The sequence below is a fragment of the Leptopilina heterotoma genome, unplaced genomic scaffold (genome assembly GCF_015476425.1).
Source record: "Leptopilina heterotoma isolate Lh14 unplaced genomic scaffold, ASM1547642v1 Lhet_114, whole genome shotgun sequence".
NCBI classification, from domain to species: domain Eukaryota; kingdom Metazoa; phylum Arthropoda; class Insecta; order Hymenoptera; family Figitidae; genus Leptopilina; species Leptopilina heterotoma.
Window position 1 is genome coordinate 1735996 of NW_025110833.1, and position 14714 is coordinate 1750709.

General features: G+C 27.3%; 1 long non-coding RNA gene and 1 other non-coding gene across 2 annotated transcripts; both read right to left on the reverse strand.

Moving 5' to 3' along the window:
• Window positions 1–1793: 1793 nt before the first annotated feature.
• LOC122508268 lies at window positions 1794–13456 on the reverse strand. Its single transcript, XR_006302206.1, has 6 exons — window positions 13420–13456; window positions 12660–12901; window positions 11984–12322; window positions 7244–7367; window positions 4478–4544; window positions 1794–1916 (listed from the first exon to the last, which is right to left on the reverse strand). It is a non-coding gene; the product is annotated as an uncharacterized LOC122508268 (long non-coding RNA).
• Window positions 13457–13767: 311 nt separating this feature from the next.
• LOC122508909 lies at window positions 13768–13930 on the reverse strand. The gene has a single exon (XR_006302274.1). It is a non-coding gene; the product is annotated as a U1 spliceosomal RNA (small nuclear RNA).
• Between the last annotated feature and the right edge of the window lie 784 nt (window positions 13931–14714).

Consider the following 14714-nt stretch of genomic DNA (forward strand, 5'->3'; position numbering starts at 1 on the left):
TATGGTCACTTTATCTACCTGCTGTACCTTTATTGACCGCTCGCAGGTCAATAATAAAGTACCCATTATGACTCTAGGGTAATAATGGTATTGACCAGTGGGTTATATGGGAGAACTTAGCAAGCAACGGCACAGGTAGCATAAGAGTGACTATAATACGCCTTTGTTGCATAAACTAAAGTATGTAACATGTATCTAGAGAAAAGATATATTTGGCTCAGAACCAACTAGACTTTTTATTTGTTTCAAATATATTTTATTTACGTCGAATAAAATTTTTATTTGAAACAAATGAAAAGTCTATTTGTTTCATTTTCAAATATTAATGTCCACTGCTGTACATTATTTTAAGCAGTAATTACTGGTTATAATTTTATTCAAACTCAGAAATATTTTCAGAGTTTGCAAAAATATTAATAATAATATTTGTTTATTAAATTGAAATAATCTCCATTGTTTATTTGGACAATAGAAAAGGTCAATGACCCTGGATTTTGCGCGCGGTTTGGGAGGGTTTGTACCAGTCAGGTAGCAGTGAGCCCCTCTGGTCTCTTCACTGTTACCTGACTAGTATTATCCCTTCCGGGCCGCGCGTAGCGGCCCGGAAAATGAGTCGCTCATTTTTATTTCTTATTTCAGGAACTTCTCTTCAACATTCTGCATCGAAAAATTGGTGTCTGAAGAAAAATTATTTTTCTACTCAACATACAGTGTTAGTTCCGGGAGTGTCGAGTTTTTTGTAACAATTTTTATATATTTAGTTTTAATTTTTTTTAAATTAATTTTTCTAATTATTTTTCTTTCGAAAGTGATTGTATTGTCTTATTAAGTGAATTATTTTTTTTTTTAATAATGTGTTTGGTAGAAAAAAGTGATATTATAATAATGTGTTAGTGAGTGTTGAAGTATATAAATGTGTGATTTTTTTTTTCTGAAGAACATCGTGGGATAATCAACTGTGGATGAAGATTTGACTTTGGTAAATAGGGTAAACCGTGAGTTTTTCTAATTTTTATAATTGAAACATTTTACTTCAGCATATGTTTCTAAAAATTGAGAATTAGTTTTTTTTATTTTTTCCTTTATAATTTTTAAATTTGCTTTTTCTTTCTTTTAAATTTAATTTTAACTTTAAATCTGTATTTTATTATTACAAAATTTAAAATTTTAAATAATATTAGATGAATTATAAAGTAATAAATAAAGTTAAATAATATTATTTCGTTTATAATTTCTAATTTACTTTTTCTTTCTTTTAAATATAATTTTAATAATATAAACTTTGTACTTATATTAAAATTCAATTTTAAATTAAGACTTAACTTTATTATGATTTTAATTACGAAAAATTTAGTTGAAACGAAAGTTAATTTACATTAAAAAAACATACTTACTTAATTCAAATACAAAAATCATTTTAGATCATTTTGTTTGGAAATAAATTGAAATTTCATTTTCTGAATTTTTAGAAACATTAAAAACTCATAGTAGATTATATATTTTTATTGACAAAAAAATTAGTGCGTACTTTCGTCGTGCCAGAAATTGTAAAAAAATAGTACTAAATATACGTTTATTTAACTCAAATAAAATATATTTGGTTTGAATAGAGGTTAGCTCGGCATATAAATTCGGACTTACCTCCCTTGTTGCATAATGTACTACTATTATTTACTTGATATTTATTTATGATTTCGTATTTTTTAAAACAAAGAAAAAAAATTTGCAAAATTATATATACAAAGGGAAAAAGGTTTTTGTTAGTACAATTCTTAAAAATAATAAAAATTTTATTTTAGAAAAAACTTTTATTTTACTTCTTAAAAAAAGTACATTTTTTTTGTAATTCTTCTTTCTTCTTAAATTAACGCAAAATAACTGTTGTCGATCCAAAGGTAGCATCAGACTTGAACCATCTAGAAAACAGAAAATAGACGAAGTTTAGAAATTAACAGGTAGATAGAATTTTATTGTTAATTGAATGGCACGCATGAGGTTTACGTACTTTTATTTTTGTTGAGAAAAATTAAGGAAGAAGGAGAATTGAAAATGTCTTCCAGTAAGAAACTTCAATTTCTCTTCATTCCTTATATTTATTTTTAAATTTAAATCAGTTAGAAGGAACAACAGTCATAATTATACATCATTGATTTCGATTGAAACTAATTGAAATTTATGCTGTATTATTATCGCTAAAAATACTTCTGATTGATTTAAATAATCGAATTTTCCTCCAACACTTTCCATCCTTAGTTCCTAAACCTCCTCTCCTTTTTTCTACTCTTTCCGATTTTTCTATCCCCTCCCTTTCCTACTCTTACAATGGAGAGTTAGTTCTCTGTTGGTGGAAGGAGTAGTAGGAAATGGAGGGGATAGGGAAAGAGGAAGTTGGCGACTTCTCTCTCTCCCTAGGGAGAAAAAGAAGTCGTTTCCCAAGTGGGAGAGTTTTACGACTTTCTCTTCCACTTGTGATAAATCTCCCCCACTTGGGAGAAACCAAAGTCGTCCTCGAGGAGAGAGTTTCCGACTTCGATCTCCTCGAGTAGGGAAGTTGGAAATGACCGAGTCTTTCCACTTCTCAGTAGAAGTCGAAGTCAAGGAGAGGAGCACCACAACTCTCCTTGAGAAAGAAAAAGAGGGGGGTGTACGTCAATTTTTTTCCCATCTCTAGAGGTCGGTATTCACAGTGACCTTCTTACCCGTTCGACTTCTTCTGGAATTGAGAAAGTCGCCATCCCCTTTCTGAGGACGACTTCCGACTTTTCTCTCTTCCTACTCAAGGAGAGTGAAGTCGACAACTTCTCTCCTTGAGGACGACTTCGTTTCCCAGGTGGGGAGAGAAAGTCGTCACACTCTCCCCTGGGAAAGGTAAGGGGAGGAGGTAATTCTCAAGTCCTTCACTAGGGAGTCTGTGAAGGAAAGAGTTGGTGGAAAGACTTTCTTCGGAAAGAAGACTTGTTGCAAGTCTTTTCCACCAAAAAGGAAGGGAGGGAGAACTGATGTCTGCTCTTCCATTGGTCAACAGAGACTAGCCGGTCCCCCAGGGAAAGAGACGACACTTCATCTTACTCCCAAAGAGAAACTTCTACTTCCGGAGAAGAAGTTTCCCTCTACTCCCTAGAGAGTAAGAGAAGCGCGTTTTCCCTAGGGGAGACTGAGTCCCTCCAAAGGAGAGGTGACATCAGCTCTACTAGGTAGATAGAGAAGTCGGTCCCCCAGGGAAAGAAGACGACACTTTGCCTTATTCGCCAGGAGTAAAGCAACCACTGCCAAGAGAATAAGTAAAGTGCGTTTTCCCTAGGGGAGACTTAAAAGACAGAAAAAAATAGGAAGACATGAGCAAAAAAGAAGATAGAAGAAAAAAGATAGTTGAGAGAATAGTTAACCCAGTCGTTCACCAAAGAGACAGTGAACGACTGAGTTGGAAAAGTAGTCGGTCCTCCAGGGAAAGAAAACGACATTTTCTTCTTATTCGACAGGAATAACCCAATTTCTACCAGTAGTGAGAGAAACTGTCCTATTCTCCAGAGAATAAGCAAAATGCGTTTTCCCTAGAGGAGACTGAAGTGAAAAAAAATACAAAGAGAAAGAAAAAAGATGATCACTTCCTCTTATTTTTCAGGCGTAAAACAATTATTACCACTTTTGGAATAAATTGTCCTACTCCCCAGAAAATAAGTGAAGTGCGTTTTCATAAGAAAGTTAAATAGGAAATTTGATAGATAAATTGATAAATAAAAAGAAGAAAAAAGAAGTCGTTCCTTCCAGGGAAAGACACGATCACTTCATCTTCTTCGCCAAGAGTAAAACAATTTCTGCTACTTGTGGGAGAAATTGTCCTACTCCTCAGAGAATAAGCGGAAGTGCGTTTTCCCTACAAGAAACTAAGATGCAGATTAAACTGGTAAATATAGAGAAAAGTTATTTTTTTGGGAAGGGGCAAAAAGGAAATTTTTTTCTAGGGAAAACCAAAGTCACTTCATCTTATTCGCCACAAGTGAAGCAGATCTGCTACTGGAGGGGGAAGTTCTCCTATTCCCACCGAATAAGTGAAGTGCATTTTCCCCAGAGGAGACAGAGATGGAAATACCTCAACAGATGGAAAAAACAACGAAAAATAGAAAGAAGAATTAAATCTGAATCGATAAAAATTTCACAGATTCCAATTCAGAGGATGATGTTTTTTTATAAATCAGTGGAATTTCACCAATTCTCACTGGAATTCAACTAAAAGTCAATAGTTTTTACTGATTCTCCGTGAAATTCCACTGATTTATCAAAGAAACCTCGTCCACTAAATTTAAATCTGGGAAGTTTTCATCGATTCAGATTTAGAGTGTGAGAATGGAATTTTGAAAACTAAAAAATGACTTTAAAGAATGAAGTATCAGAAAGGATATTGTAAGAATTAAGTAGAAAATTATGTGAAGAAAGAATAAAGAAAGGAAAATAAAATATTTGTATTTGTTTTACTTACCCCTCTGCATTTCAGGTGATTCCCCTCCTTTTCAGAACGAAGAATGTTGCTAAAGTTGACGCCGAAACTGGAAAAATAAATATTTCAAATTAATTTTCACATAAATAAATTAAATATAATTTTTCATAAAAATAGCAATCTAAATATTTTGCAGCTAAATTATTTGAGCAGTATTATTTTTAATTACTACATGGAAAAAAAACTTCACCTGGTAAAGCAATATATTCTCTAAAATGTACAGTTTTGAATGAAAAAGTTTTAGAAATTCACTAAAAAGCAGTATAATAAATTTGTAGCTGTTGCAGGTAAAGTTTTTTCCTATGAAATCTACTATTAATATAAATATAAAAACATTAACGAAAATTTTCATAATATTTTAAAGAAAAAAAGATGGTTGAAATATTTATTGGACTTACCCAGGATTTATAAAGGACGAATGGAAAATTAAAGAAAAATTTCTTTCTTCGAAAAAGTTTTATGTTGTTGGAAAATTCTTGTTAAATTTTAAATAAATAATTAAAATATTTAAATAAATAATTTAAATATAAAAATTTGAATAAAATTCACTTATTTTGTGAAATAATATTTTATATTTAATTTAACTGCGACACTATGGAAAACTACTCAGGAGAAACAATTTACAAAGAAAGGAAAAGAGGGGGAAAGAACTCAATTTTCATTTGGTACTTTTGTTGTCAATGAAGAAAGGATAGACAAGGACGTAAGGAAAACAAATTTTCCCAACAATGACCACAGTCGTTACCTTCCTTGTTTACAAGGGGGGATTAATGACTTCTTTTTCTAATCGTCAAGGATTTTCAAAATTTTCAGTAACTTTCCATTCGAATTTTAACGAACAAAAATTACATCTTCTCAATGAAAAATAAAACAATTTTACATGAAAATCTTTAATTTTTTCTTTCAATTTTTAATATGACTTTTATTTTTAATTATATTTCATTTTTCCTATCTTTATTTTTAAGTAAAAAATTTATTTGTCTTAAAATATTATTTTGTTTTTATTTTCTAATGAATTTGAAATTAAAATTTACAAGAAAATTTACTTAACATAAAAAAAATTGTAATAACAATTCTAGGGGTCGTTAATGTTGACATTAATTTCGACAAATTAGTATTTTTTAAAACAGTTAAATTTAAAAGGAATCTAATGGGTTAAAAAAATGGAGCATTTTTTTAAGTGCTCTAAAAATGTTCCTGAATATGGAAAAAAAATATAAACAATAATTATCGTTTGTATTAATGATTATATTAATGTACATCAGTTGACATTAATATAGAAAAAATTTGTTTTTTAAATTTATTATATTTAAAAGTAATCTAATCTGTTAAAAAAATGGAGCAATTTTTTTTAGAACTCTGCAATTGTATGGAAAAAATATAAACAATAATTATTGTTTATATTAATATACAACAGTGTACATTAATGCCAAAAAATGAGTATTTTTAAAAAATTTCCATTTAAAATACCTCTAGTAATCAAATTTTTTTGAGAACACTGCAAATTTGTTTGACTCAAAATAATCTATCTTGAACTAAGAATGAAAATATGTAATTATATTTTTAATGTTCTAAAACGAATTTTACTTTTGCAAATAAAAAATCAGTTGCAGTGATAATTTATTAGATTTTAACAAAACATTCATATAGGGTAAGTGCGTCAATTGCTGCGGGTGCTTCAGTTTCTGCGGCATTTTAATAATTTAAGTGAATACATTTGTTCAGGGCACAAATAATTTTGAAATTTTTTTTAAAAATTTCTTAACGATGTAAGTTTTAAAATAGATATAGGAAGTATATACCAAAACATAATATTTATGTATTTTATTTTAATTAAAAGTTGACGTGTGCAAGGTTTTATTTATTTTCATTGCTAACTTTGCTGGCAATGCAAAAATACCTACATAAAAAAGTCTTTATTATTGTTTTTAGACTTAAAGTGGTTATTACTATGATGATTTTAGATAAAGAAAACCTTGTTTTAAAAGAAAAATTAAACTTTACTTTATTTTTGTCTGTTATTATATTTTATTTTTAAGAGTAGTAATTAACACAGAATTTGGGCTTGATTTAATTACTGCGCCCTCAGAAAATCAACTAAGACTGGTTACAATAGACTATCTATTTTGAAAAAGAGCAAGAAAAAATTATGAAAATGAAAGAAAAAATGAAGATTATGGAGGAAAAACTAAAGAAAATTTAATAAATACATAAATTAATTAAGGAAGAATTCTGTTATTAAGTTTTAACTAAATGTTTCAAAAATGTGATAATTCAGAAATTATTTGTTACTTTTGTTAATATATGATATATATTTATTTGTAATAAATTTATATTCTATTCAATTAAACATTGATTAAAATCATTGTCCCATTTTGATTTCATAGTAGTTTGCGGTATTATACACATAAACACGAAATTATGCGCAGAAACTGACCCACAGGAATTAAATTCGCGCAGCAACTGATGCGCAGCAACTGACTCAAACGCGCAGAATTAAACGCATTGAATATTATTTTTAATTCATTAAATTTATTAAAATAAATTATATTTTAGAGATGTTATTTATTGTAAACATATCTTAATAACACAAACTACAAATTTAATAAGACATAAGTTCAATTTGATCAATATAAAAATTATATTTTATAGTTAAAAGACGTCTTGACCAAAATACCGCAGGAATTAGTACACTTACCCTAGTAAAGAAAGTAAAAAAGTACTGTATTAGTAATTTTTTTGACTTACCACTTTTCATCTTTTGTTTCCTCTTCCTTTATAATGTTAAGAACGAAGATTCAAAGTACAACTTTAGTGTCCTGTTGAATACTCTTTCCTTTATGTTCCCTCTCAAGACTAGAGTGCGATGTGTCTGCAAAAAAAAAAAATTTTAAATTAATTAGAGAAAGAAAAAAATATAAATTATTGAAATTAATTCCCACACCCTGAGTAATTTTCTATTGAGAATATATTTTTATATAAAGAAATAAATTTTATTAAACAAGATTATTTTTTATTTTAAAAATAATGGATTAAATTATTAATAAATATTGTTAAACAAAAAAATTTCTAATAAAAAAATTTAGTTTTTATATTTAACTTTCGTATAAACAAATAATAATTTATTCATTAAAATATTGTATCAATGAAATTAAAATATAATTATTTAAATAGTAATTAATAATTAATTTATTTATAACGTACTATTTAATAGTAATTAAATAGTAATTTTAATTACTATTTTCAATTACTGTCATTTTGATAAAAATTTTAACTACAAATAATAATTAGAAATTAAAAAAAATTTGTAATATTTTTTGGTAGTTACTCAGTACATCAGAGATGACCGGAAATTGAAAAGAAATTCCTGTTTGAAGCTGTGTTGCTCTTTGGAGAAATCTTGAATATTCTATTCAAATAAAAATAGTAATTATTTCTTTTTATTTGAGCTATCAGAAATACTTAAATTTATTTTTTGGCGAAATAAAACTTCACCTTATCGAAGGAGATAGAAAAACTGGGACCTGATGGAAAACTTAGCATGGTAGAAGGGGAAATTTTCCATGAAGGTAATAAAAGAAGGGGCAAGGGTTCAATTTCAATTTCGTACTTTTATGGTCTTCAAAGAGCAGGTAGACAAGGGAAGAAACAAATCAACCTTCATTAACAATGGTCAGGGACGTTATCTTGTTTACAATTTGGGATTAACTTTTCCCTGTAATTCTGAATAATTTTAACGTCGACTAAATATTCAATTTACTTATTTACAAAATTTTTTAGTAATTTTCTACTCAAATTAAATATTTAAAATAAAAAAATCTTTGAGAATATAAATCTAAACACATTTGATCCTATTTTAGTAAATAGAATTATTAAAATTCTGTGATCACGCGAGTGTCATGAAGATGAATACGATCCGAGGTGCATACGACTGTTTATGCAACACAGACTGTAATAAAAAAAGCTTAGATCGAAAACACTTTTTTTATTTACAAACACCTGAAGACAAAAACGAGATAATATGTGACATACTACTAGTGTACCGATATACATTCAAACGTACTAAAACGTTTTGTCGCGCGGGGGGGTTCGGGGGGTCTCCCCCCGACGGGGTCCAGGGGCGGAGCCCCGGTCAGGGGGTTCGGGGGGCGAAGCCCCCCGACCACAAAAAAACCAACTTAAAAGAATAATATTAATAATGTTTTTTGACATTTCAAAGAACCGCATTTAATAATACCCCAAGCCACCGCACGCATCGGGGGGCGAAGCCCCCCGAAACCTAGTCATGTGCTTCGACATATTAATAAAAATAATATCATTAAAGAACAAAAACAGAATTTTTCACACGAGCGATCGCGAATCTTAGGTTAGGTTTTGACAGTAGAGTTGGTTGCCAGGGACCCTCACCAAGCGCGAATGCGCATGCGCATACATTTGGTGAGAGTCTTTGGGAACTGTGCGTCTGACAGCATCTAGTTACATTATATCCAACTTCTGTACAGAAATAGTAACATTATAACCCGGTTATTGGGTCTATAATGTAACTAGGGTCTATAATGTAACTAACACGAAATAAAGTGTACTCCCCTCCAGCATTATTCGCACCGGGCTATAATCAGTAACTTACAACCTGCAAAACAGGTGGCGTAAAGTGCGTATTACAGTGCTGTGTTGCATAAAATAGAAAAACATCGTTCCACAAAATTAATGTACAGCAGTGGACATTAATGTCTTACAAATTGTAATTTCATGAAATGGACTAATTTAAAACAAATCTTGTTTTACGTCCTTAATTTTTTTCATACTCAATATATAATTATCATTGTAAAAAAATTATAAACAATTATTAATAAGTACAAGAGCGTACAGCAGTTGACATTAAAGTCTAAAAAATTGGAATTTCATGACAAAATCTAATTTAAAAAATAGGAATTTAATTAAAAACTACATTTAAGGCAAATCTACAGCTATAAAAAATGTCTAATATTTTTTTCCAAACTCAGTACTTGTCCCTAAGTAAAGAAAAAATTAAAGCCAATAGCAATTGATAATAAAATGTACAGCAGTTGACATTAATTTTTTAAAAATTTGGGATTTTATTAAAAAGTCTAATTTAAGTCAAATCTACAGCCATAAAAAATGTCTAATATTTTTTTCCAAACTCAGTACTTATCCCTGAATGAGAGAAAAATTATAACAAATAGCTATTGATTACAATATGTACAGCAGTTAACAAAAATTTTTGAAAAATGGAGATTTTAAGAAAAAGTTTAAATTAAAGCAAAACTAAAGCTATTAAAAAAGTAAAATATTTTTTTCCAAACTGAGTACTTGTCCCTGAGTAAGAGAAAAATTATTACCAATAGCTATTGATTTTAATATGTACAGCAGTTGACATTAATTTTTAAAATGTGGAGATTTAATAAAAAAGTTTAATTTAAAGCAAAACTAAAGCTATCAAAAATGTGAGATATTTTTTTACAAACTAAGTACTTGTCCCTGAGTAAAAGAAAAATTATTACCAATAGCAATTGATTATAAAATGTACAGCAGCTGACATTAATTTTTAAAATGTAGAGATTTTATAAAAAAGTTTAATTTAAAGCAAAACTAAAGTTATCAAAAATGTGAAATGTTTTTTTTACAAACTGAGTACTTGTCCCTGAGTAGGAAAAATTATAACCAATAGCAATTGATTATAAAATGGACAGCAGTTGACATTAATTTTTTAAAAATGGAGATTTTATGAAAATGTTAAATTTTAGGCAAATATACAGCTATAAAAAATGTCTAATATTTTTTTCCAAACTCAGAACTTGTCCCTGAGTAAGGTAAAAATTATAACCAATAGCTATTGATTATAATATGTACAGCAGTTGACATTAATTTTTAAAAAATTTTTAATTTTACTAAAAAGTCTAATTTAAAGCAAATCTATAGCCATCAAAAATGTCTAATATTTTTTTCTTAACTCAGTACTTGTCCCTGAGTAAGCGAAAAAATATAACTAATAGCTATTGATTATAAAATGTACAGCAGTTGACCTTAATTTTTGAAAAATGGAGATTTTATGAAAAAGTTTAATTTAAAGCAAAACTAAAGGTATCAAAAATATGAAATATTTCTTTCCAAACTCAGAACTTGTCTCTGAGTAAGGGAAGAATTATAACAAATAGCTATTGATTTTAATATGTACAGCAGTTGACATTAATTTTTAAAAAATGGAGATTTTGTGAAAAAGTTTAATTTAAAGCAAAACTAAAGCTATAAAAAATGTGAAATATTTTTTTCCAAAGTCAGTACTTGTCCCTGAGTAAGAGAAAAATTATAACCAATAGCTATTGATTGTAATATGTCCAGCAATTGACATTAACTTTTAAAAAATGGGATTTTATGGAAAAGTTTATTTTAAACTTAATCTACTGCTAGAAAAAATGTATAATATTTTTTTCCATACTCAGTACTTGTCCCTGTATAAGAAAAAAATTATAAACAGCTATTGATTATAATATGTACAGCAGTTTTTATTAATTTTTTAAAAATGAGGATTTTTTTGAAAAAGTCTAATTTAAAGCAAATCTAGAGTTAAGAAAAGGTGCTATATTTTTTTGTGATCTTAGTACATGTCCCTTAGTAAACAAAAAATTATGAACAATCATATTATTTATAAAAATGTACAGCAGTTGGTATTAAAATTTAAAAAAAGGGAATTTTAGAAAAAAAAGTTTAAATTAAAGCAAATTTATAGTTGAAAAAAGGTGATTTTTTTTTTGTGAAATCAGTACATGTCCCTGAGTAAGCAAAACATTATGAACAAAAATGTTGCTTATAAAAATATACAGCAGTGGACATTAATTTTTTTAAAAAAAGGTATTTTTTAAAAAAAAGTCTAAATTAAAGCAAATCTAAAGTTGAAAATAGGTGCTCTATTTTTTTGTGACTTTAGTACATGTCCCTGACCCGTGTAGAAAAATTTCTTGGCGCTAGCTAGCAGTGCTAGATACATGGTAAATTTACATGCAGTCTAGCGCTGCTAGCTAGCACCACGAAATTTTTCTACACGGGAAGTAGGCAAAAAAATAGGAACAATCAATATTGTTCATAAAAATGTACATCAGTTGCCATTAAAATTTAAAGAAAGGAAATTTTATTAAAAGTCTAATTTAAAGCAAATCTACGTTTAAAAAAAGGTGCTATATTTTTGTAAACTTAGTACATGTCCCTGAGTTAACAAAAAATTATGAGCAACAATATTGTTTACAAAAATATACAGCAGTGGATATTAATATTTCTTATTTCTTTAATATTTGTTATTTCTTTGTATGAATGAAAAATATTGTTTTATGTGTTATTCTGAAATAAATTTTACTTTTAAAGAAATGTATTAAATCAGAGAAGGAATTTTTTTCTAATAAAACATTTCCGTGGATTTAGGATTGAATAAGGATTGAATATAGAGTAAAATAAAGCAGTCATTTTTTGACTTACCCCTCGTCCTCTGTGAATGAATTTTTCCATAAAGTTGATGCTGAATCTTGAATGCTCTTGCAACTTAAATTATTTTGTACTACTTAAAATTAGCAACTAATTTTTTAAATTTCCTATCTAAAGTAACTACATTTTTTTGTTTGTAAATTCCTATATCTAGATAATTGACAATACAAATTTTCTTTTCATGTTCGTAGTACCATTTCTTCCAGACAGAAGATAAATTATTTTAAATTCAACAATTATTTTTTAGAATTCCATGAGTAAATATTCTTTTACAATAGGTGAAAAATAAATGATTTGTAGCACTTTCCTATAGGCCACTCACTTTCATGATTGCTGTAAAATAACAAAAAAATATATAAATTGTTAATAACGAAAAATATTAAAGTTAATTACTAATTTTGGTAAGTAATTAAATTTGCAACTAATTTAAAAATTAAATTTCACTGTGATAATTATCAATCAATTATAAAAAGGTTTGGTGATAATTTAATTTTCACTTTTAATTTCAAATAGTGAAGATAATAAAATAAAATAATAAATTTTAATTACAATTAGTAAAGATAATAAAATGAAATAAAAAAATAACTTGCAAAACTAATTCACTATTGGAATAGAAAAAATATTTAATAAAATTCAATTATTTGTTGAAATAAAACATTTAAAAATTTACCTCTATAAAAGACGGCGATAAACAGAGTGAAGCTTCGGCAAAGTCACTCAGGTATAAAAGGCATCAGGAATCACCCACAAAGAGTAGAAGAAGAAGGGGAAAGGGCTCAATTTCAATTCTGTAATTTTATTGCCGTTGTCAAAAAGATAGACAAGGACAGAATGAAAACAACCTCTATTAACAATGCCGAAGGTCGTTGTCTTCCTTGTTTACAATAGAGACTTAACAATTTCTCTCTTTTTCTGAAATATTTAAAAGTTGGTTATTAATTTTGAAATTAAATATTTGCAAGTTTTCAGTATTTTCCCTTCAAAATTTAAAAAAAAAAATTCGAACTGCTCAATAAAAAAAATTAATAAAGACTTTTGCAATTTTTTTTTATTAATTAATAATTATTTTTCAAAAATTCAAATTATATTATAACGTTATGTAAATTCAATTGTTAATTAAGCATAAAAATAAGTATTTTAAAATAATAATTTATATTTATAAATAATACTTTAAATAATTATTATTAGAATTAATTAATAAGCATTATATACAAAATTCTATATTCTACTATAAATAACAATTAATACTTTTTTATTTACTGTGAATGATTTAATAATTAATTTATTAATATGAATTAAATTACTTTAAAATATTATCTATTTCATTTTATGTTAATTTCCATTCTTGTAATTAATAAATTTAATAAATAAATAAAACTAAGTTTCACATTTTATTTTCCTACTCATAATTAATTAATTTACCTACTTACTTGTTTACCTAATAAAAAATTCCTATGTAAAGAAAGCTATATTAAGTAAATATTGCTTATCAGCGCGTATGCAGTCGCGGATAAAATAATTGAAACTTAATTAATTAATTTTTACTAATAAAAAAAATATTTTTAATTAGAACCAATGTAATAAATAAGTATCTATACTTTTAATTTATTTCCAAGTATACTAAAATTGTAATTTTATTTTTATAAATAATACTGAAAAATTAATAAAAGTAAATAATATAAAAACAGTACAATATTATACAGTAAATACATTTAATTATAACTTTACTAAATTTTTATATTAGTAAAAAGTACCTAATTAAGTTTGAATTCTTTTATCCGGGACAGCGCGTACGCAGTCCCGACTAACAAAAATTATACGTCCGAGATATCCACATTAGGGATATTCGCAAGGGTCAGCTCAACCTAAAGTGCAATGGAAGAGCCTCGCCCTGGAGGAACCGCCTTGGTGATCACGGTAGCCTCTACGCCAGGTAAGTATGCTTACACTCGTTTCGCCTCGGCTTATATACACTTGATCCCGCATGTCAATTGCGAGAACAACTGATAATTGTGCACCCTACCGAACAATTTAGTAACTAAACTCAGCTAGCATACCGCGCCTGCGCAAAATTGAATTCACTAATGAAAAAATGGCGCGAATTTTCAAATAGCAGAAAATATAAATTTACCCTTTCTCATTGGCTACTGAATATATCGACAAACTGCGCATGCGCGTTATGAACATGAATCTCATTTGGCGCCAACTTTTGAATTTCTGAATTTAAATACAATGTTATTTTTACATCCAAATGCAGGAATTAATAATTTATTCTTATTTAAATCATTAACAAATAATGTAATTAATAATTAGAATAAAGATACTTTTTGAATAAATTGTATAATTATTGGCATAAATAGATATTTTCAAATATGTTTCTCCTTAAAAGCCAATTAAAAAAAATATTTACAAAATAAAAAAAATAGTAAATTATTCAATAACAATATTAATATATTAGATTACTCTGTAAATATTATTATTATTCAATAACTTATTATTTTTTTATAAACACAGAATTAAAAAATCTTTACAAAATATTAAATTATTCAATAATATTAATATATTAATAGTTTCTATTTATATTATTATTGAATAGTTTAATATTTTTTTAACAAATGATTACAAAACATTTACAAAATTTAAAAATATTAAATTATTCAATAATATTAATATATTAATAGTTTCTATTTATATTATTATTGAATAATTTAATATTTTTTTAACA